At 41.5% G+C, this 25,605-nt stretch overlaps 1 protein-coding gene across 2 annotated transcripts in view; it reads left to right on the top strand.

Moving 5' to 3' along the window:
- The window catches only part of LOC115055880 (neurexin-1a), a 230,503-nt gene that overhangs the window by 53,267 nt on the left and 151,631 nt on the right, over positions 1 to 25,605 (top strand). The gene's annotated exons all lie outside the window — the stretch shown is intronic.

Genomic DNA, 25,605 nt, shown 5'->3' with positions numbered 1-25,605 from the left:
TTAAAGGAAGGAAAAAATAAAGTGCACGCCAGAAAAACAACATGCTGTCTGACTCATGAGACTCACAGGGTGAGGAAGGATAGCTTTAAAGATGTCCACAGAGTGTAAAGCAATTAGCCAGCAGATTGTAAACAGCATTATTCAAAAGCTGCAGAAAAACATGGGCCACCTAGGAAAAGAAACCTGTCAGTCACAGAATTGGGCTTGTTTCTTTAAAAAAGTAAGTAGTTATTGTAACTAGTTCTCTCAAAAAGTAACTGAGTTAACAATTTCAATAATTCAATAGTTTCCAGAGAAAGGAACTATTCTGCTACTTTTTTTTTATGTTTCAGTATTTGAAGGAAATTAGATTTTTTTTTTCCCCAACTAGTTATTGTTGCACTTTGCTGCATTTTAATCTACCTTAGCCTGTCATCTTACCTATCATCCCTTATCGTGTGGTTTACCCCACATCATAAGAAAATAACAAGCTTTGCAGCTGAGAGAGCAGTTTCATAAGTTCAGTTTCAATAACATGCCCCGTATAGTCGTAAATGTCGGTAACGGTGACAGCGCTGTAACAATGGAAAGACTACTGTAATTAGTTAGATTACCCATTATGAAATAAGTAAAATTAGTAACGTTGTTCATTTTACCATCGTTCCCATCATTGCTAATATATGACATCCTATTCACTCGTTACACATTCCTGCTGGGTTTGCAACAGATGGCAGAAATACCTCTCTGCAGCATATAAGAATTAATTGCATATTTCCATTCAACCCAGCCCATCAAAATGCCACGTTTATAAATATTTTCATGCTGAAGAATGGTCGAGACTGTGGTTCAGACAGTTGCCGTGAGAGCCCGTTGCACTGCGATATAAGAATTTCTGAATTTGACAACACGTGTTCTGCAAAAACCCACAACACATGCCAATGCACAAAACATGTTGTACAAATGCTAAAACAGAAGTGTTTCACGGGGACACAAAAAAAAGTTTCAAAGCTTGCTTCATTTTGAAATTAGTATTGAGCAATAAATACAACCCAGCCAGGTTAATTACATATTTGTGTCCCAGGAAAACATCTTTGTTCTCATCTGTGCTACGTGCACTGCATTCTTTTATTTGCTTGAGCTGTGAGTATTTTTGGCACGACCTATATTCCCCAAAACGTTCATTATGATAACATAACTGTGGCCATCAATTCAACGTGATGGCCTCAGAAAAAAAAATGCAATTATTTTAGCTTCATTAACTTGCTTTATCATGTAATCACCTGCACGACTAACCTGTCCGCCTTAATGCTGGGGCGATCCTCCTCTCCATTTCAGTCAGGACAGGCTAAGTGAAAGGCAAGATTTACTGCTGGGGAAATTGCTGGGAAATTGTGGTTTAGTACTTATGTGGCCTCTTCAAGAAATTGCCTTCTGTCAGATCAGCAGCTCAGATTGAAATATTGGCGAGTTTAGGATATGTCACCAAATAGCTAAACAGAAACAGCTGGATGTTGGTCTAAGCCATGCTAATTTAAATAAACACATCCATATAATACCACAGTATAAAAGCCTGTCAATGGTCTGTTAACCTAACAAATGAAAATAAAGGCAGGTTCCATCAGGATTTCACTGTCCATGAAGGGATATGGTGCCAGTTTTCACCTTGTTTTGGCCTTGAGTCAGGATACTGTAGCTGGGCAGCTTATTCGCAAAGTGACAAAAAATATAAGCAAAACGTATTTTATATATTATTTGAAAATACAATGAAAGTAATGTAATGTCTGCATTGCATACAAATATAAATATGTAATATTAGGCAAATGCTTACAGGCTAAAATCATTTACTGGCAGATGCTGATTGGAATAAATCCAATCGCCCTTGAGATTTTCTACATTTTGTCTATAATAGCCTGCATTGAATGATGTGCAGAACGAGCAAAAGAGGACAGAGCCGTAGGGGCTATGAAAACAAAAAAGGGGGACAAAATGTGTGAGTGTGCATACCTGCATGTGTGCCACAAGATGCTTGTCAGTGTGACGGGACAGCTGCTGAAAACACACCATTATGTAGCAGATGAAGGTGACATTAGCCCTGCAGGGCAGCAGCAGGTGTGCATGGAAAGGAGATGAGACAATTTCTTAATTCTCCAGAGACAGATGTGAGGTGGGATACAAGTCCTCCACCCTCTGTGCTTTGAATATTATTCATTTATTTGTTTATCATTTCATTGAATGCCATAATGTGAGTGAGGAAATGAAAAGAACAACACAACAGTTGTTTATCATATTTTCAGAATGCTAATAATAATAATGATAGTAGCAGTGGTGATGTTATTAATGCAGAGTGTTGTGGTTTACAGTGGCTCTTCTGCATTGCCACTCTTTCATTTTGATGGACAGGTGACAGCGGCGGCATGCAATGTGATTATGAACTGTTTGCTCAGGAGTGCCTTTGCTCAGTATCATACTGAGCAAACAGCGACAGCAACTTCTTCAGGCGCAGCTATGATCTGCAGGTCAGACAGCAGAGGCCAAACAGTTTGACATAGCACTTTGAGACAGGGAGAAGAGCCATGCGTCCTCAAATGATTTTCATATAAAACAACACGCAGCCCAGGATGCTTTTGACATCTCCCAATGAATCTTTGGTGTTTTTTTGTTTTTTTTCAGGGAAGGGAAGTTCATGAAAACATTTAATGTCACTGGCTGAGTTTGCTGCTTTTTTCTTTCCCATAGCTTTCCATGTGATTTTCATAAAGGTTTTGATCAGTAATGCACTAGATGAGGTGTAATGACTAAAAGCTTGAAATCAATGCTGGAGGACTCACGTCTAAGGTTCTCTTTCAGTGGCTCAGTGCTTTATCTGACAGCAGCTAGGAGGGAATCATAGCCAATCACATGCTTCGGTCTTGAAAAAGGCTGAAGTGACACACATACAGCAGTGTCTGCGTGTCTGTAGGAGTTTTAGATTGATTTATTGTGAAAGACCCCTCAAATGGTGACCAAACCATGTTTGAAGTAAACGGAAACAGATTGCATTGCATTCTATAATTGTGTATTGCACTGAGTGAGGGCTGAATTGAGTCATATCAAACTGGCTGCCTCAAATATATTATAGGTGCTCTGAATTATTGCCTCTATATTGAGGTGCATATTGAATATGTCACAGAAGAAGAGATACACGGCCCTATATGGGAATCTGCTTGTGGTCCAAAATCCTCCAGCAGATGAAGATGAAAATGTTTCCAGTGGCGCAGAGAGAAAAGCTGCTGTAGGAAGAAATACTTTGCGCACAAATCAGTTTCATTGCTCGAAATAACCAACAGAATCAGACCCAAACAACAAGTGCAAATTGATACTTTTACTGCAGGTGGTAGATCACTGCCTTCAGAAGTGGCCAGAAATCTTTGTTGCATTGTGACTTGTAGATGAACAGATGTTGTCTGGCCGAAGTCCCAGATGTTTGCAAACTGAATAAATTCAGGTAACGCTGGTTAGCATTCAGAGACGTGACTCACATGCCAGATCCATTTGACTTGGAACTCTGGCTTTTTGCCTCCCTGCAGAAAAAAAAGGGGGCTTTAATCTACATTGCTAACTTTCATTATAGGATTTGCCTTTAAAATTATGTAAATGCCATTAGAGAAACACCCTGGCACTGAAACAGCAGAGGGAAAATTTGTCTTAATGGGTAGCACAGAGGACGATCACAGCCATGATTTTTTTTTTTTTTTTAATGTGGCTATTAAAAGGAAATGATAACATTAGGATTCCCTCGAACTTCAGTTACTTTTCTTTACCTTGTTTTTTTCTTTGAAGTCTCCCACCCACCTCCTCTTAAGGTGTGTTTTAACCATGCTCCGTGCTCGGTTCTTTCCTTTGCCTACTGGCATAATGAATCACATGGCATGGCACTAGTTGGAGGGACCTTATCTCCTCTCAGCTGCCTGAGGAGCCTTGTCAGGTTGATGTACCAGTCACCTAGAGACTCCTTCGCATTGTGATTAGGGCAACCAACCGTCCAACCTAACTATGGAGGGGTTCACCAATCGGATGGATGCGTCCTTTTTCTCCGTGGCGCCCACACACACACACACACACACACACACACACACACACAGAGACATGGACTTAAATAGCAAAGGTGATACAGCAGTCACACAAGCTTTGTCACAGGGCTTCAGCATGTTTGTGCCCCCAGCTATGTTTCCTGATGTTAAGCCGCTCATTAAGCTCAAACCCATTCCCCTTGAACACAGCATGCTGCCAGCCATATTTTTTAATTAGTTTATTTAGCTTTCCTTGTGACTCAAGGATAAGGCTGCCCTCCTCTAGCACTTGGCTATTCATTAGTATTTTACTTAAGTCTGCAGGGGCTGTAACGATGGCAGTATTTCAAATCACATGCTACGAGTAAATACATAGTTGAGGCAGATTCAGACAGTAGGTGATGATGGAGAAACTGCGCTGATATGCGTTCCTGTGCATTTGGACTTGGAGTAACAAGTGGCAAAATAATTACAAGATTTGATCGTTTAATCATATTTGGAGCTGGCAAATGAGGCTTGAGATCTTCAAGTCTTTGCCAACCCATTAGCCTAATCGTGGTACAGTATGCACAGTATTTTTTCCCTGATATTTAATTGTCTATGCCTCCTTTAGCCGTTAATTCTCGGTGGTGGCACAGCTATTTATGATTTTCTGTCTATTTTCACTGACTTTACGGGACAGCACCTTGACAGTTGTATCAGTGGAGGTCAGTGTTTTTATTTGTGTTTGAGGTCATGTTTCCTGTGTTTATGTTAACTGTAATGAATATTCCGGTGTACAACATGGTAAAAGGACACTAAACAAAACTTACTGTTGTTATTTGTCAACAAATAGTAATAGGCATAGTTTTACTGGCAGTTAAAAAAAAAAAACTCAACAAGAAGAGCGCTGACAAAAATGCAAATAACTGCAAGTTGATGCAGCAAATAATGCCATAAAACTGATATGAAGTGAAATACAACAACAGAATTCCTAAATGAATATGTTAGATGTGCTGGATATTTAAAAGAGCTGCAGGCTGTCGCAGCCCTCTGCCTGCATGGGACTTGTGACAGACAGCAAGGGACAGGGCAGCCAGGAGGGTGCTCCGGGTGAGTAGGCATGTACACCCACCGCACCCTCCCGTCTCCTCCTCCCAGCAACACGCTGAGATGGCACATTCCCCAACAGACTGAGGGATTGAAGGTATACAGAGTGCAAATCAGCTCCCTATCTCAGCTGCAAAGTGTTCATCTATCTGTCCATCACTCTCGTCTACAAGTGACCTGCCTCTCTTTATTCATATATCCTACTCACTCGATATTCATTGCAGCTTTTTTGTTTCACAAGGTCTTTTGCCAAGGCTCAGACAGGCTGACACACTCACGCACACACACACACACACACACACACATACACCTTTTAAGCTCCAGTATAAGATTGCATCTGGGCCGTGGCATTTTCAGAAATTATTGAACGTGCTAAGCAAGTGATGCGATGCAGACTGATGATATGAAAGCCAATTGGGAAAAACCAAAAAAAGTGCCGAAGTGGTTCCTATCATTATTCAGCAGAGGGGGAAAAACAGCATGCCAATTTAAAAGTCCTGTTTATGGGATTCCATCAAATTTATGACTTCATTTACTATTCGCAATTGAGGTCTGTGACAAACTATAAGAGAGCATGACCAGGCGAAGAGACGTGGGGAAGCTGCCCTCTTTCTGCATCGGAATCATAGCAGTAAAAATGAACACTGCATCCAAAGAATTTAATTAAATCGTGTTGCAAATATAAATTCCTGTATTTTCCTCTCTCCTTTTAATAGACTCGCCACAGTAAATTGTGGGGATTTTACAGTTTCCAGGTGCATTTACCATATAAACATACCAGGCTGTATTTCACCCTGATGAGGTGTCATGATGGGTGATGTACTGGTATTAGATAGCCACTGGTTGCAAAGGTGTGGCACATTGTTTTACAGTTCAATTTCGGCCTTCTGATATCACAGCTGTTTGTTTTAGCTACGAGAAGCATCCGTGGCCTTGTATGACAAGCAGGCATATTTTCTCCGAAATCCCTGGCCCTGCTTGATGATGTCAGCATACAGTTTGGAATGGATTACACTCTGAACTATGATACACTTCGGTTTGGTGGCTGCCCTTTCTTCCTTTATGGTCTGCTGTTTTCTTGCCCCTTTTTTATAGCTCCTGTCCCTCACGATGCCCCGCCTTCTCACACACACACACACACACACACACACACATACACCTCTCCCTCGCAACCGCAGCTAGCTAGCTGTCCTGGCAGTGAGCTGTGGTCAACAGGGCTGCTGGGATGGTTGGCATGCAAAGCTGGGAGGGGGTAGAGGGAGCTGAGGCCCGAGTCTACTGCAGGTGACCTTGGGGCCAAAAGACACAGGCACAGCATTCATGTGGAAGGAGGGAGACAGAAGGATAGAGCCATCCGTCACTGTTTTATAAGTCCCTCAGAGTATTGCCGTTTGCTTTACACTGACCAAGACGCACCAAACTTTTACACACTTTCAGACAGTTGGGCTTCATTTTAAGTCTTTGCTATTCTTTTCTTTTCTTTCCCATTCCCCTTGTTGTCTTTACCTTCACACTAGCAGCTCTGCCAACGCTGTGAGTAATGACGTTCCTCCCCCTGGCACAACATCAGAGAGTGCATCTCTTTTCCCAGTGCCCGGGGAGAAGCTTGGGCACCCACTACCTTGTATGAATAAATTCTCTGTCAACAACATTAATCTGCCCTGTAATTGGCCACCACTGCCACAGCAGCCTGTGTTTTATGAGCAGTTGCACAATGGAAAGATTGACTCGCTAAAGCTGCATATTCAGTAGTATAATCTAATGGCATGGCTGTGTAAATAAGCAGTGGGGGGACACTCACAGATAACTACACACAGCAGAGACCGCGTGACATTCAGTTGGGGTAAAAAAAAAAATATATCACTATCTGCTGTGGAAATGATTATTCTTTTGTATCATACTTGTAATGATGGAGCGATTATTCCATGTAGTGCCTATTTTGAAGAAGCCCAGTCTCCCCAAAAAATTGTGTAGATTTTATAAAATTCTGATGCTCCTCAGTTACATGCAACATTTCATGCCAGGAAAGTAACACCTGATCACTTACAGCCTCAGACTGTTTTTTTGTTCAAGTGCTTAGAGCAGGTCAAAGTTTTCAAAGTTCATCTGTGATGTTGGCCTTGGACTTAGATGGCAGTTATTCATGATTTATTATGAAATCTTATGAGTTTACAACATTAATCAACCCCCTTGAGGTGAATTTTAATCACACGTCTGCTGACTGGTCAGTGCCATCACCAGGTGTGCACCTCCACAATGAAAGTTGGTTTCCTTTGCATGTGCACTCCATGTGTCTGTTATGTAAGAAGGACATTATCACTTAAGCATTGAGCTCAAAATGCGACTGTGTCAAAGAAAAGCCTCACACATCACCTCATCTGTTTAATTATACATCACCTCCCATAAACAAGTGTTTTAGTGGGTTTTTAATGCCTTGAGGGTACTGCAGTTAAGACACGGTCTTATGCACTTCCTTAACTACACCGATGAATATGCTAGGAATATATTCATTTAATGTATTTCCATCTAATTGTTCTGGTAAACAAACATTTACGTGATGACAAGCAACCATCAGAGGGAAATGATGCATGGTCTGATGCTTTGAGATTCTCCCCTTCTCATAAAATGAAAACGCCTCGGATTCTCTTGTTTTCATGAGCCATTTTTATTTCAGTAGTGCACATGACTACTTTCCTACCACTTTTATTATGATTATGACATCAGAGGTTTGTTTGGCAAGAAAACGCCAAGAGAAAGACTTTTGCTGTGTGCAGTCTAAAATTGGTATCAGAAGCTGTCTGTGAGCCAAGATTTGATGTTTCACCTTCGGATCTTCATTACTGGGAAATGTATTGAGACTGCACAGTTATAAGCCCAAACAGATGTACTGCAAGAGAGAGGAGACATAATGGAAGAAATGTGTTAGATAAGCATCTCGGGGAGAAACAGTGAAATATTTATCAACCTGGTCTCTCACATTGCATGTTTGATTTTGCCGAAAGGCATTAGCATCCTTCCGGTAGACCAGCTGCTGAACTGACTCGTGCCCCATATTCACTTAATATTTTCCAGAAAAGTGTCCATAAGGCCAGCTCAAAAACAGCAGGACAATTAGATTTACAGTGAGGGATGCACTATTTAGCTATTTAGCTTTAGTGCTGAAATGCACTTTAAATTCTCTTCGTCTATTATCAAAGCCCTTTTTGCTTCAGTGTCCATCTGAAAGTAACTGTTAATGAATGAGGAATGGACTTCAGCCAGCACTGGGATCTGTCTGTAGATCCCTCTGAAAGCTCCTCTTGATTTGGCCACAAAACATTGCAGAGTCACTAGTTTTTTGGTGGAATGAATCAAGATAATGGGGGCCTGTAGATTCAGTCTGTCAACTCCAGGGCCATATTTATGGCTTAAGAGCCATTACACATTGGTGGGATGTCAGTCCTCTCTGACAGACTGCCACCCTTGGATTACAAGAGAAGGGCACTATTAGCCCCCCACCCCTCAAAAACAGAATCAGCAAGAGACAACAATAAGAGCAGAGTTTCCACAAATGACTTATGCCTCTGGCTTTGTATCCCTCGGCTCTCTAAATTTGTTAAACTATTTTAATCTCTATAAGCATTGTTGTAAATGAGGGCAGACGTCAGTGTGCATTGCCTCTCTAACGGTACAGAGCTGATAGCTGCTGGTGTGGGTCATTTGGATGTGAAGTCATGCCCTTCATCATGCCTGAGTGCCAACCCATCATGCCCCCTACCCCCCTCCCCTGTTTTTCTGTGATTACTGCTACTGCTGTTTGCTTGAGGTTCCTGGAGGGAAACGCTTGTCAACACTTTCACTACTTGTCATTGTCCATGAGAGCCGGCACCTCACTTTTGGATGTGCGCTCATCTAGGTTTCCAGGGCTGGCTCGGGATCAAATCCACTCAAGAAAAGTTTTCATTTGCAGTTGCTGAAGACGTGCTGGTGTTTCTATGAATACTCTGGCCTTATGATAGCAAACTGAGGAGGCAGACTCCTGGTTGGTAAAGAGAGTTCAAGCTCTTCTAGTGTTGCTCTCTCAGGGCTGGAATTATTGCAAGCTGGGGTTAAAAAAAGTGTTCCGGTGATTGATATAATGTATATTTTTTTATAGTTGAAGTGGGCAAAATTCTATTTGCAATGGCTTGTAAAGGTTTGCTAGTAATGGTTATCCCATACTTATTGGCCACGCAACACAGTCGATATCTCCATATTTTCTCAGGACCTTCTACATATCCAACAGGGCAGCTTGTTGTTATTGCCTACAACTGAATTCTGGCAATGCAGATCAAATTTCCTTATTTCTGTATTTAAATTTGACCTTCTTATTTTCACTGTTTTTCTCATCCAGACGCGGCAACCAGATTGTGTGCTGCTAATGTGAGCCTGCAGAGAATTTCTGTCAATGACCGGAACCACATGCCTCATCTAAACACCTTTTAATCCATCACTGGCCTTGGTCCAATACAACACTAAAAGTGCCACCCTCCACTCAGACGGTTAAATGTAAAACACTGCACACAAATCAGATGTGAGGTTTGTGCTTTTTGTGCCGAAACCCTCTGTATTCTCACCGCAGAAATGTGGTAAGAATGCGCTATTGCTAATGTGCCTTATACACACGCTTATTGACAGTTAGAGCTAGTAAATAACTAGGTGCATTGATTGGTCGCTATTGTATCTCATCCATCTCTGACAAGGGCCTTTTGAGAAGAAATCGACTTTTCAGCATGCATCACTCACATACAATAACTACTAACCCCTTCAGTCAGGTGGGCCGAACAGAAGATTTATCTCATCCCAAGTGAGCTCCTTGTTTCATTTCGCCTGTCTTCTCGTCTGCTTTTTATTTTTCTGAGAATTATTTAACCCCGTCTGCCTCCCACTCAGTGAGCTTGAGGTCTGCACACCCTCAGGACTCAAAGCAGTCTGCGTTTGTGCTCCGGTGAGACAGTGCCAGGCAGCATCCAGGGGTTAATGCACTGTGATGGCTCTGGGTGCAGGGCACTAGCACGGCTGAGAGAACATCACGTTGAAACACGGCGAGGCTAAACACTGCCTCTCCGATGCACAGGCCACAGATTGGCCTTCTTGCATGAGAACACAAAGGGAGGCACAATTGTGAGTAAACAATGCAAAGTACAGGCGGGGAGGTGCGCTATTGTTGTTTTGGTGCTCAGGATCACCTCTGAGCCCTGCCGCTGTAATACCTGAGCAAAGTGAACCTATTTTATCTTGAAGGGTAATACGGAAACGGGGTGATGGCGCAACAGAGAAATGTCAGAAGGTGGTGGGTGTTAGCTGGCATGAAAAACTCCAGCAGCAGAGCGCTCTGTTTGATCCCCGTGGCTGAGCTCCATCTGGCTATACGCTGACCATGTTAGTGGACGACTGCCATTGCCTCGTGGTAACACAACACTGGTCGATGTATGATAGTGGAGGATGTCTTATCTTTTAGTGAATCAGCTCTGTCTTATTAAACCCGGAGTGTGCCAGGATTGTCTGCCAGGGTTGTATTAGAAGCTCCACACCAAACCGCAGCAGATTGGGATTGTTATTTAAAAGCCAAAACAGCATGTGTAGTTGAGCCACTGTGTTATATAGATATAATTAATGCAGAATGTGCAGAGCAGAGTGGCAACCTTTAGAAGTATCTTCCTCAATTCTTTTTTATCATGCACTATAGCATCATGGCATCAAGTTACCTGCGGTCAGAGACAACAATACTTTGAATATGAATTACCTTTATAGTAGCGAAAACACAGTCATAAAGGATAATTCAATCAGTCTGTTAAGTGATCCGTCACATTATCCAGGACAGCTTAAGCTTTTTAGTTAGTATAAGCCACCGAAATATACTGCTGGTACTAGACCAAGTTAAATAACCTTTCAAAAGTTACAGTTGCAAAAATCTATCAGTCTGTAAATCTAGTTATTCTCTTAGCACATTCTTATTTTTCTGTGCAAATACAGCTTGATTCTCAGCAGCATCTTAGTGTTTATTTGAGCGCTAACCCTATGTCATCACGGCCTATTTCTTGGAGAAAAGTTATACAACAGTGGAAGTTGTTAAACAGTCTCCTTTGCTTGGGGTGTGCAACCTTTTTCTTGCCTCGTGTTAGAGACAGTGACGTGCCATGCTGATAGCCTTAATGAGCAGCGCCGAGCGCTCACAGCCATCCCATAATGAAATTTGCTCAAGGCGGAACAGACCGGAGAGGCTTGGCAGAACATTGAGGCATATGGCGGAGACAGACGTGATTTCCATGGCAGGTGGCTGGATGCTGCAGATAGGTAAAAGGCTCATTCACCGAGGGCCACGGCCCTGATGGAGAGTGCTAGTGAAGGACTCTCCAGCAAGTAGCACAAAATAGCACACAAGCAGCAAACGTGATCCTATAATTTTATCGCTCTCCTCTTACAATTCGCTCTGAGAGCTGACTAATCTGTCCGCTTTTCACCGTCACTGAACAGCTATTCAACGTGACATCAGAGCAGGCTGACTCATACGCATTCGTTTTCAGTTTCACTTGTAATCTTTGATGAGGAAAAGCAGACTAAGCAACTACGCTCGCCATGATACATGTGGCCCACAGTGACCATGTTATATGTAGCGCTCGGGACTGTCACAGTTTAAAAGAAAGGGGCTTAAAATGATTAACAATCTGCACTGTCCCCTGTCTCTCTTTGTCTCGTATGTATTTCTTAAAGAAATGCTCCTTGTTAGGGCTGTTTCATCAGTCTCTGGAGCACACTTCAGAGGAACAGAAAAAAGAAACCTTGGTCTTTTAATTAATTCGTAAATTTCTAGGGTTTTGTTGTAGAAACGGAGACCTTCCCTCATGAGAGGCATCTGTACAGGCATTGTAACACACATACAAATTATTTCCTTTCGTGTGCCTTGTAGGACGTGTACTTTGCATACTGCAAGCATGTCAGCTTATGTATATTTATTTTTTTACAGCAGAAGGAATAAAATGGAATTAGGTTATGTACGAACTGAATCATAGCTTTGTCTGTGAACTGCTGAAACAAGGAAATCCCATTAAGTCCATAGCCTTTTCCAGGATGAACGCTGCATGAGTCTAAAGCAGACATGTAAACATGAAGTACACGTGCACGGCGGACTGACAGCGAGTACCAAGATTTTTCTTCGTTCAAACAGAGAGTTGTGAAACTCACCAACTTCCTGCAGTTCCTTACACACATAAATACTTTTTTATGATTAAATTCTTAACGCTTTTTGCTTATGCTAATGATCACATATCAGAAACATGCACTTTCTTAACAGGAGGTGGCATTCTTTAGAAGAATTTAGGTAGAGCAATAAGCAATAAGAAATAAGACCGGAATAAAAGGCCTGTCAAAAGAAATGCGTAACCGTTCATGCTGGGTGTAAGTGACCTCTGATTACGCTGACAAAGTCATTAAAATGCAGTTCAGAGTTCAGGGCAGTCAAATGTGAGATGCATATAGAGAAAGGATTTGAAGGGATAACAAGAGATACTTTCTTGGAAATAGGAAACACACCAATAAAACTACAACACTCCAGCTACATCAGGCTCGGGGAACACGGGGAAATTGGACTCTGAAACACCATATCAGTGTTGGATGAGTCACACTGATGGATGTGAACCCCCACTGATCAATTCATAGGGCTGACGCGATTGACAGCAACCAGAGAAAAGAGCTGTAACACAGTCAATACATCTCAGGGTATTGCTGCACTCTGATGACTGCGCTCACCGATCACATGCATTTATTCCTGTGGCATGGCTGCTGCAGCTGCCAGCAGAATGCAAAACAGAGCGGCTATGCAGACACAAGTTAGGAACCAGATCTATTTGTCACAGCTTTGAAAGCTTAGGGGACAAAATGCAGGATCATCTTTTTTCTATCCCTCTTTCTTTTGCTGTTTTCTCTCCTGATTGAGGCTGATCTTTATCAAGCTCCTGTAGCCTTGACTCCTGTCACCATAACTGGCTGCGCTCACTTTCATCACTCAAGTCTGTTGACAGCCGAGTGGCAAGTGGACAACCCATTATGAAATGACCTTGGTCTTGTGTCAGCAGGGCCATTGCGCTGCTGAAACAGTCACACCCCAAAGTGAGTAATTTTCCCTCCATAGGTCAGCATTTTTGCAGACAGATAGATAAAGGTATGGGGGGGGTTGTCCTGCCATTAGCAATAGCTAAGGTGATGGAAGGCAATGGAGAACTGGCCATGCTGGACAACCCTGTGCCAAAAAAACAACAACAAAAAGACACAGTGAGGACAGCTGTGTCTATGTAATTAAAGCGATAGGCTGATCTGATTAAGCACACTGCAAAACGGAACAATGGAATAACAATGGCACAAATGCTTCCTGCTTTGTATCCCTAATGCACCGCTGTTTAATTAGTCTATATATTTATTTATCCTCTTACCAAACTACATTTCATTAAAGCCTCTAGAGAGCTATTTGTTTCGAAGCTGAGCAGCAAAGCAGAACTTTGTTTCTCTATCACCTGTTAAGTGCAAAGCCCTTTCTTTTTAGCATGACTTCAGCGAGGTGTTTTAGCATTTGAAGTGGTATGGTGACAGCGCGAATGCACCTTTCTCTGGTGTCAGAAATCTCCTTTCTCCTGCGTTTCACTCTTTCCGCTGCCTTAGAGTCTTTGGTTCAGTACACACACTCGTGCCTCTGATTCTCCATTGCCAAGGATACCTCGGTGTGATCTCATATCTGGGAGGCTCTCTGTGAGACAAAAAGATGGAATGTATGATCTTCCCCCACTGAAATACCCATCAGCACAGTGCTGTCTTTGCAATAGGCAACTGGGGAGAGGAAGACACTGGATATGTTGATATAAAATGCATACAGCTGATCCTGGTGAAATTCCTCAGCGTATGCGGCAGCAAAGCACTTATCTGCAGCGCTGTGTTTGGGACAGTTGTTGGCCAGCTCTACAAGAAAGTAAATCATTCGACAGCTGCTGTTTTATCAGCTGCTTTGTGTGAATATCATTAGATATCAAATACAAAATGAAAATTATAAAGATAACTGAGGAATTTGAAAACCCACCTTGCTACTAAGAAAGCAAGCAAAAAAAAAAAAAAAAAAAAAAAGCCCACTCTGGTCTTGTTGACCTTGCCCAGCAGCTCTCTGAGGTGATGCTGGGATTCTGTCAAGCTCCAATGTCCTGCAGCCATTTGTTCGCTGGAGCAGATTTTTAAACATGCAATGATGCTGTTCAACATACTGTGCTGCTTTTTGTTTGTTTTTTTTTTTCTCTCCACAGGAGAGTTAAGACATCTAGGATATTAGCAAATCTGCACTGAGTGGAAAAATCAAACAACAAAATGTTCAAAAGACCTAAACAAGAACCACTTAAAAAAACAAAACTGCACCACACCAAAGTGGAGGTCTCTTTGTTCCAGAGTAAGAATGAGTGGAAGTGATGTTCCGGGGAGATTTTGGTTTAGATTCAGGATGCATTTATCTCAAGCACACCTCGCTGCACCTGAAAGAAGCGGTGCTGACAGACAGGCCACTTCGCCAGTGCCAGTATGAGAAGCAGGAATGAACAATCTGCAATGATTGTGTTGACTTGGAAAGAACAAAAGTGTATATATGGGTGATTGTGTGGCACTGGAATGGATGATACTGGGAAGTTGCTGCCACAGAGACATCAGTAAGGAAGGAAAATGTTGTTTATTTTCCATTGTGAGTCCCAGTTTTTCCTTTTGTCAGTAAGATTGTCTTTCATCATCCACTTTCTCAATTATAAATGTCCAAATATCCTAATTTGCTATTACAAGTACCATAGTATTGATGGTGTCACCTCCATTTTCATGCCAATGCTAGCAATTTACATAATTTAGTACCTTTGTTTAAGCTGTTGATTTGTTCTGGTGATTCCAGAAAGTCAAATATGAGCCATTCTGATTTTTTTTTTTTTTTTTTTTTTTGTTGTTGTTGTGTTTTTTTTTTTTTAAGTTTGTCTTACCCTGTTCAGTATTTGGGCCTCTCCATAGACATACTCTCATCTTGTGGAGAATGAAGGTTGTGGCAGGAGCCCAGAAGATGATTACTTTCCAAATTATATGCTTTAATTATTTTTGGCAGCTCATAAAATACACCACTAAGTCTTTCCTCCACAGCTGATTAAGCAATTTTACTTTTATCGAGGTCTGAGTGCACCAGACATGAGACATAGTGATAATACTGTGGTAGAAAACTTCTGGCAGAGCAAATGCATTTGAGGTTTATTCTTTTTTGGTTTCTCCTAGTGATTTCTCTTGCTTGTGAGGGTTGTGAACATTTGGCAGTGAAGTCGACTCGATTCTTTCCTTTCCTTACTTTTAATTTTTTTTCCCTTCTTCATGTAAAAAGAAATAGTCATGCTATGATGGAGGTATAGAGACAGAAATGTATAAATGCTCTTATTTTATATGCTTGTGTGTGATTTTTCCAAAGGGTTCAAATACAAGATTAACTAAATTAGACAAACAACAAACAAAAACAAAAAACTGTTATTTGAAATTACTCAAATGGCAGGTAGCCATGTAGTACTTCCCAAGGACACACAAAGGCTGTGTCGCTCAATCCTTAAGTTGATATATGCAGTGTCTGGGCAATGAAGGATGAGCTGTGAGGATAAGGATAAGAGTGTCTTTGCTGATATGTCTGGGTGTCTGCTCACTAGCAAGGATTCATGCTGTGTCAGGCAGAGAGTGGATCTCAGTGCTGAGAGCTGGGAAAGACAAGAACAGCCCTACACAGAAATCATCCGGAGACACACTGGCAATGTAATTAGCGCATGAATTATTTCTGTGCAATGACATGCCTCAGCGCCTCTTGACTTTGCTCTTGTCTGAGGAACGTCTCCAAATTAGACATCTGCCAAATGCCAGTCCTTTACAGTCAGACACTGCCCCCCCCCACACACACACCCCACACCCCACACACACCCCCCACACCCCCGCTCTGGTAATCAAATGTGGACAGTAGCCTGTGCTGTGCTCTCACAGCGTGCACTTTAGGTTGAAACTGGCAACCTTGACAAGGTTACATCCAAATTGAGCAGCTTGTTAAGATGCGTATGGCAAAGATTTACTGCTGCCGGCGCATTTCAAACACAACCCATTCAGACAGAGAGCCGCTATCAAATGTTACTACACACCTGTTCCTGCAGTTCATTGCTTTTGATAGTAAATAATATTATCATCAGGGACGATGAATTAGTGCTGATAGGTTTCATTACATTTCCCAGAGGAGAGGAGGCATGCTTAGTCTCCTTGCATAAAAATAAATGTATAGTTAAGCGAAGTATTTACTATATATTAATATCAAAATGCTTCTCTTTTGATGAGGATATTGATCCTCCCCCATCTCCCCAAGGCTTACATTATTATCCTCTGGATTTACTGTGCAGAAATGGATTGGGCTTTTGCAGATTAGTATTCAGCACATTACACTCCCTCTTCACTGTAATGCTGTTGTGATTCTGTAATGGGCTGAGAGCAAATGAGAGCCTTGCAGCTGGAAGTGTGCTCTTTAGTATGTGCATTCATGCAGTGTTTGTTTGGCAGAGTGCATGGGTATTCACATGCATATTTCCCCTTCTGCGAGTGTTTGTGTTTCTTGTTTTTTTTTTGGTCCTACTTTGATGTCCTACTAGATTGAGTTGCCTCTCTTCGGATTGTGCTATTTCTAAACTGGAAGGTCTGGAAACACTTCGATACTTTTATCTTTTCCTCCCTCCTACACTTGGGAAAAAAGAGGCTTGCGTATATCATCAAGAGATTGACTACCTTGTCTCTTGCCAGCGCCATTAAGTCCTCAAGATGCGGGGGGGACTTATTCGTTCTACCCGCGTCACAGAAATGTTGGTGGAGGAGTGCATGAAAATATCGAGTTTAATGGCCCAGCTGCTAACTACAAACCTCGGTTTTTATCTCACACGTGTATTTGATCTGCTGTAGTTCTGAAGAAGCCTTCTCCACTTCCCGTCAGCGTGGCAGAAGTTAGTATTTGCTATTTGAATTTCATCCATTTTGTGCTCAGGAGAACAAATTCCTCGGCTGTGTTTCTTTGTCTCTGCATCAGTTCCGCTGGCTGTTTGTTTACCTGTATTCTTGAATGTGTGCACAGGTGCTTTTTTTTTATTAATTAATTTTTTTCATGCATCAATAACAATCTGATGCCATTTACATCCATGAATAACGTGGCTTCATGTCCTCACTGGAGCTGATTTCATAGGAGGGTTGTGCCTGGTTGTGACACAGCCAATTAGAGTCAGCAGCTTTGGACTTTGTGTAATTGGGCTGACACGCACTAAAATAACTGCTGGAGTCTTTGTTATTGCTAAATTTTATACATTTTTATTAGCTGGTGGGAACCTCTAAAGAACCATTGACCTCCAAATTGCTACTTTTTATCATAGAAAATTACATTATACATCAGCTTGTTGTCATATTCAGTTTCAGATGTTATATGCGTAACACTTTTGGACTTGAATGGAGGGTAACACAACCTTACAGGTGTCTATGTGTTGATGTGGCTTTGCAAGTAAAGTTTATTATTTAGCAGTCTACCAGCTCTGAGGTACAACTCTAAAAACTCCATGCTCATCAAGTTATATACAACAGAATAAAAACAGGGTTAAGCAGGAACCAATGGGAAGGGCCACTGATGGTATCATCAAAATCATATAAAAAAAAAGAAAAAAAAAAAAGGGTTACACTGACCCACTACGGCAGCATGAAACAAAACAGGAGTAATACAACATTGGCTGGCTGTAATAATCTCACCTGTCGAAGTAAAAACACACTTGGGCCATCACCCATAACCTGGAGTTCAAGGGACACGACTTCCAACAACATTAACACAGCTACATGTGGTGCTGAGAAGGACAAAAAAACAAAACAAAACAACAACAGCAGCAAAAAAATACACAAGCTAGTTGAATTATATCAGTTTTCAAAGAGATGAAACAGGTTAAAACTAGGAAAAAAAAGAGAGAAAAGAACAGGGAGAGGGGGGTCCAGCCAAAGACTGGGCTCAGACACAAGAGGCGAGAGGAATATACTTTGGAGGAGCGAGTGATGTATTGATCAGGTCTAATTGGCAAAGAAAAACACTGGTCCGTGATTAAACAATGAAAAGGGAACATAAGAGCTTGTTACCTGCACACTGTAACAAGGGGGATGCTGTTAAAAATAGCACCTATAAATAATTGGGTGTTGCTTTGACCTTCACTCCAGCTTGAATCCAGCAATTGCTGTAAACACAGCTTCGTTTTCTGTAATGACCAGTCTAGTGAGCTAATATTTAGCTTTGACTTTGCTTAGCTTTGCTCCACGGTCAATTTTCAACAGCAATTTATTCATCTTTATAAGTATAAATAGGAATTGATACATTTGCATAAATCAAAGAAAGAGACCAAGAGAGTAAAAAAGGCAAGGGGGGTGATAAGAGGAGTGGAAAATTATATCAATTTTTATAATGGCGTTATTTAAACCAAGATAAGTGTTTCGCTGTCAAGCTCTTTTAGGGTCAATAATACATAGTGCATATCACGATGTTATGTAAATGTCATCCGATATCCACATGAGAACTTTAAGAATGTCACAATCACAAAACACCATTATCCTCATCATGTTCATCTTCTTTATGCTGACCATCACCGTGTAGTCAGCAGAGTGGATGTGTATAACTTAATGTGCATACAAGAAGCACCGCTGAGCAATGAGAAAACGATCTAAGGAGGCATTTTTTCACCATTGTTACTTCAGCTGTTGGGTTTTCCGGAGAGACAGTTAAAGAGTGCCTTCTACCTGTGGTCCCCTGTCACCAGCTGTTAAACATGCTGCTGTATCTGTGATGCTGTTGGCAGCGACTGTGTGGAAATGATTTAATGTGGCGCTTGTTGCGCCGTGGCTGTGTAAAAGCTGTGGAATATTTAGTTAATTTGCAGGATAAGACACAGACTGCGGAGAAAACAGTTTTGTCTTATGGCGCTCCTGTATTCCAAGTTGACAGTGGTGTCCCCATTACATTTACATAAATGAACAACAGCGTGTTTTAATCAAAAAACAATGGCGAAGTTTTCCTCCTTGAAGTATGTCTTTTTAGAAAAAACTGAAATCCTTCTTTCCTACTCTGTATTGCTTGATATTAATTAATTATTTATTAATTTATTAATTAATTATTATTAATATATTTGCAGATTCCATTATTTGTCCCAAACATTAATCTGTAAATGTGATGATATGACACTTTTTTTTTTCATTAAACATTGCAGACCATAACAGATAGTGAGGAACACAGTGGCAGCTTGATGTAAGGGTGAAATTTTACTTGACGTCACTTCCTCATGAACATTGTGTTGGCTGTGTGAAGAACTTGTAACTCCTGACCACCAGGGGGGAGTCTTCTCTCAGGTTGGCCCCTGTAACTCCTGGATTTGTTGGAGATGAGCAAGAATTCAGCCGGGGTTGTGAGAAAGCACGTGGTAAGCATGTAAGCAGGTATCTAAGAAAGGCACCCTGGAAGTACAACTCATTTGAGGTTTGCTGTGTAGGGAGGATGTGCTTGTAATGTCAAAGCCCTTTGGCTGCATTTCTGTTTAATGTTTTCGTTTAAATTCAATTGAAAAGTTATGTGTGACAAAATTGATAACCGCTGGACTATTGGAAAATAATTAACAAAAAAAAAAAAAGTGTTTTGAGGATATGAGTTTTCAAAATAAACCTATGTCGATACTCTGCTAATGTATGACAATGCTTATTTTATCACACTAAAAGCCTGATTTAAAATATTTCACAGAGGAAAGCTCAAACTGTTGTCAGTATATGCAATCTGAATATAAAGAAAAACTGACCTTGAATAGCTCACCCAGCAGAATATGAGGCACATGTTCTAATAAGTTCCTAATTGATGCCTTTCTCCCACCTTAATGACAAGCCAAATGGCAAAGCCAATTATGAGGACATTTACTACGGATGAAGTGTTTCTGCTGATTGACACGAGGGGCGGGGACACTCTCCGAGCACAGCAAGATACCCTTCATACTGCGAAATCTAAGCACCGTCGTTCGTCGAGCTGGCTCAGTATGGTGTCTGACAGGAGTTGGCGAGCGCAGGCCCACACACGTCTGCACGTACCATCTCCTTCGCTTTCATGCCTGGATGCATTTGACTGAGCTAATTGAAGCTTTCTCTCCCATGATTGCTGCTCTGTCAACACAAAGAGCACCAATAAGCCTCAACACATTTATGTATGTAGTTAAGAAAAAAAAAAAAAAGAATTTGGCATGAAATACAACAGTCATTGAGTTGGGGAAGCCTACCTTACAAGCACAGAGCAGTTTGAGACGTTTTATTAAGTCTTGAATGGCATGATAATCATGTAATAAAATATGTTCTCAAATAATACGGCACTTCAAAAACTCTGCTCTGTCATAACGTAAGAGGCTTAGGCCGGTTTCATGACGCTAACTTCCTATCATTTTAATGAGCTGCCAGACACTAACTTCTGCATCATTTTAATGGGCCTCCAGTCAAACAAGGAAACACAGGCTGAAATCCAGCGTCAGTCGCTGAGCATTGCCAAGGACGATTAAACAACTGTGGTCTTCCACGTTACATGGCTTTAGTGTCCAATCTTACTTGCAGCACATTGAGTCCTTAGAGAACACGCAGGTGGTGCTTTGAAAGTACATTTCACTTTCTCACTATAACTGTGAACTTCCACTGAACCTGAGGAAACTAAGCACAGCACAACAAGCCCTTTTGTGTGTGTGTGTATGTGTGTCTTTTTTTTTTCCCAGCTTGTTACTGAGAGCTAAGGAAGGGTATTTCTAGTGGTGAGAGAAAGGTGGGTGTCAGTGAGATCTCTGACAGGGAAACAGTGACGTGCAAAGTTTTATGCTATAGTCACAGTCAATGCTGGGGACTGTCATGAACAAGAGAACACCATTGGAGATGGGCACCATAATTACTGTTTTAGTGATGCCTACTATACCCTCTACCGCAGGCTCTTAAAATAGCCACGGGCCTCACTTGTTATGTGTCATCCTGCATTCTGACACTGACACATTGTGGAAACAATCCTTTTGTTTTTTTTTTTTTGTTTTTTTCCATTTGTAATGAAAATCAACTGAATTTTTGTATTTTTTTTTTTATTTTTTTTTATACAATGCCACATGAGTAAAATGGTTTCAGCCACACGTGTGAATGATGCACAACAGTTGTGTGTTTGTGTTTCTGTCCTTTTCCGTCATTTCACCTTTGTATCGGTTTTGCTGACTAATTCATTACTCACAACGTGGGGTCACAAATGTCACTGATTGGAATAATGGCAATTAAAGTGGAAGCTTCCCTCCGTCGTCCCTTTCATAGGTAATTTTTCTCATATGCTGCCAAGTCTGTCTCAGACTGTTGTGTCATGATTTGATGCTGACAGGCTCTGGGCTCCCCTGGGTGCAAGCTAATTTAAAAAGCAGCCATGGAGTAGCAGATGCCAGATTAGTGTCAGGGAGTAGTGACTGATGAGGAGCCTCCTGGTCGCAAGCTTGGTCACATGCTGGCACTGTTGCACATATGACGTACTCCCGCTTGTAGCCCCCTCGGTGCGCCATAATAAATGAGAGAGTCAGTTCTACGTACTCAATTTCTATTAACTGACAGTGAAATGACACTGCAGAGACATTTGTGCTGCCTCTTCTATTTTTGCAATGAGGTATACTTGGCTTTTTTGTAGTATCCTCATGCAGCACTATATCTCTTTGACTCTATGACTAATTCGATTTGAGCGGCAAATAATTGTATTACTTCCATCAATATGGGCAGTTTGTTCTGCACCATGGCCACAAATGTAATGCGACCACAGAGAATGACGTTCCTGAATGGCAATAACAATAACATGCTATTGATTATCTATTGTTTGTGTTGCAGAGGACTGTCCTAAATTTCAGAGGAGAAAGTGGGAAAAATCAGGCTGTGAATGCACAGTTATAGCCATCTCATCGTTTAAGAAAACAAAAAGCTGAAGGCTGAAACATGCGCAACTAAAGGTGGATGTTACAACTTGCAAAGGTCTAGATACCTATTTAGACAGACAGTCTTTTTTTTCTGTTCAAAAATGGTTTGAATGACTCAGAACAGCAGACTATGGCAAGTTCTTAACTGTGTCTATTTGTGGCCTTTCCCAAGAAGTTACACTTTCACTCCATTTGTGTCTTCTCTTTCCTGTCGTCTGCTCTCTGAAGAACAACCAGAGGAGCTGGCTCTTATCCAAACTTTTATTCAGTGTCATGACTCAAGGGCGTTCAGGTGCCGGTTGCTTCCTGGCGTTTGATTGACTGAAAACCAGAGGACAGCTCAGAGAGACAACTGGGACACGCCCCAAGAACCCAGGAGAACCCAATGACAAAACAGTCATCTTCTTCAAGATCAAATAGCTCTGTTTTTTCTTCTTCTTCTTCTTCGTCTTCTTCCTGCAGGAAAATGACAGATCTTAGTGACACGTCGGCTGCTAAATATTACCACTGCTCATTGCTCTGTCTGCTGTGATCCTACGTCTGGAAAGGATGAATGCAAGCGTACAAGCTGCACACTAGTTGCATCGCCATGGGCTATCTGTCAACACTCAGAAATGTGCAAAATATCCCGAACACTCTTTGCATATGGTAATCTAATGAGATGAATCCAGGTGGAAGTCATTATCACTTTTAAGCATATGCAAAGGGGATAATTGTCAAAAATGTGAAGTTTTACTCTCACAACATGCGTAGTCTAGGTTTGAAGAGGGTGGGGTATATTTGATGTAGCAGTCAATATTTTACATGATCCTGTGTGTGTGTAATGTAACACACCATGATGCTTTTTGATACCTATATCTGGGGGCCTTTATGCAATATTTTATGCACCTATTCAATATATTATTCTAGCCTCCAGCTTTAAGCTGCTTTCAGTTCAGAGAAGTTCAAACATTTGGCAAGAATACAGCTGCTTTTCTCTGGAAAGCACCAATCAATGTGGGACTTGGATGTTTTCAGGTGTAAGACAGAGGACTCCAAAGCTGAACCCATAGTTCTATTAGTTTAGTGCGACATTAAGCTGTCTGTGTGCTAACATTTCTTCAATAAGATGATAGATGGCAGGAAAGCAACTCATTGTGAATTTCTTCTGAAAGCTGTCTAACCCCTGGTGGTCACAAAACACTAACTTTCACCTTCAAAGATTCAAATCCAAATAGGAGTCAGTTTTGTGCTTGGGAGCTGCCTGCCACTAGAGGCCAGATGGAAGCTGGCTTGGTCTGACACTTATCCACGTGGGTGAGAGCTTCATTGTAAAATGGCTTCAAAAGCCAATTGACAAGCTGTGTTTAGCAAGAGTCAATATTTTGAGAAAGCTCTAGCTATTTAGGGTTAGAGTTAGTTATTAGAACAGTCTTCTCATGGCTGTCCCGGATGGACAGAATTAAATAAGTTAAATAGTTTTAGGGTGTTTTGTTTTGTTTTTTTTTTTTTTAGATTAGATTCAGTTTATTCACATCTGACTGAATCAGACTGTGGATGTTTGAATGTAAATATGACTCTGTAGGGAGATATGCGCCAGTGGCCCTCCAGCCACCTCTGGCTGAGCCCAAACTGTTGTAAATTACCACCAACATCCCTGCTGTGCACACAATTAATTCTCCATTGGTTAGGGGGATTAACTGTGAAATGCCTGAACTGCGATGTGTGGCCAGAAAGATGAGAATGACCCCAGTGTATTGGCTTTATTTGTTATGTGGTCGCTGAGCTCATGGAGCTGGGATAGGTGGGTTTAGTGAAGAGGGTAGAGGTCTCTCATTTTCGCTGATAGAGGGCTCAGACATTGAGGGAAAGACCAAAGCGTGGTGATATCCAGTCAACTTCAATTACAGCCCCTTGTAGTTTTCCCAGAGGCTCACTATAGTGCCTTTAAAGGGGAATCAATGAGGTGACAAATTGCTGTGGACAGCAACCCCTTTTTATTTGTTAGGTTGCTGTATCCATGCCTGAATGCTGCTCCCAGCCCGTGTATGTGCATGTCTTTGGGTGTGTGTGTCTGTGTGGCAAGCACATATAAATGTACATCGCTTCCCATTTATGATAATTGAATGCTTTGGTCCATTTGTGTTTTGCTTGGTTTATTTTCTGCTCGTGGCTTTAATGGCTTATTATCTGTCTAAACCTGTTTTTAAATGCTGTCTAATGGGTGTTTACATGCATCACTCCTGATGCTCAGTTTCCACTTTGCTTTTATCTCCAAATGACTGTCTTTTTCCTCAATGTTACACTAGTTTTTCTAGCCTCTGCCATAGAGCAGGTATACACCAGACTCTTTATGGAGTTATTAAAGAGGCCCATAATAACCCTGCAAGAGCAAGCACTTGGTGACAGTGGCAAGGAAAAAGTTCCTTTAAGAGGCAGAAAATCCTGGGCAGAACCGGGCTCAGGGAGGGCAGCCATCTGCCTTGACTGGTTGGGTTGAGAGAGGGAGAGAGAAGCAGAGACAGTGAGAGCGAGCGTGAAGGAGAGGAGGGTGGGGGGACCCGGTGAAGGGATGGAGAAAGAACAAGAGCTGGAGGAGAGAAGAAGAAGCGTGGAAAATACAAACAAAACATACAATGATTGCAACCTGGTAGTTCTAAATGGGAAGTGGAAATAGTAGCAGTCCGGGAGAAGAGGAGGTTATAATGGGAAGTGAGTATAAATGTGTAATGATAACGAAAGTTAACTATTGCAGCAGCAGGCACTGAGCAGGAATTATTCATCACCTGTAGGACGGAGACAGGAGAGACAAAAACACAAACTACTGGAAGAAACAGAGTTAAGGATGTAATGTAAATGCATGGGGGGAGAGAGAGAGAGAGAGGGAGGTGCACAGTGCAACCCCCAGCAGTCTAGGCCTATAGCAGCACAACTAAAAGAAAATAAGAAATGAACCTGGATGATATTGGAGATGCATATATAGGGCGAAAAGGATTGGTCCAAGGACAGAACCATGTGGAACTCCATGACTAACAAAAGTGCATGAGGGGGAGTCATCATTAACATGAACAAAGTGATCACAAAGTCTGATAAATATGCTTAGTGCTTCTCCTTTGAGCCCAATTTCATGTTTCAGCTTTTGTAATAAAATTTTATGGTCAACTGTGTCTAAAGCAGCACCGTTGAGCAGTTTAAAGGTTGATATCTCATTTGGCATCTGAACAGCCTGTGGTCTGTATTACGTAAGTGGTTTTAAATCGTTTGCTGTTACTCAGTGGTCAGTTTTGTAAGTGTGTGCAAAGATTTATACATTTGTCTGGCTGAGGAGTGTGTGCAGGTTTTAAATAGCCAGGTGACAAAATTGATTCAAATGCGCTGCAGGATATGTTTTTTTTTTCTGTAATATGCTGCTTTCATAGCTTATTGTTTGTGTGCCTATTTTTTGCGATTGTGTTGAGTTA

Source organism: Echeneis naucrates, chromosome 15 (genome assembly GCF_900963305.1).
Source record: "Echeneis naucrates chromosome 15, fEcheNa1.1, whole genome shotgun sequence".
Lineage (NCBI taxonomy): Eukaryota > Metazoa > Chordata > Actinopteri > Carangiformes > Echeneidae > Echeneis > Echeneis naucrates.
The sequence above is the reverse complement of the archived record's forward strand: the minus strand, read 5'-3'. Positions and strand labels throughout refer to the sequence as shown.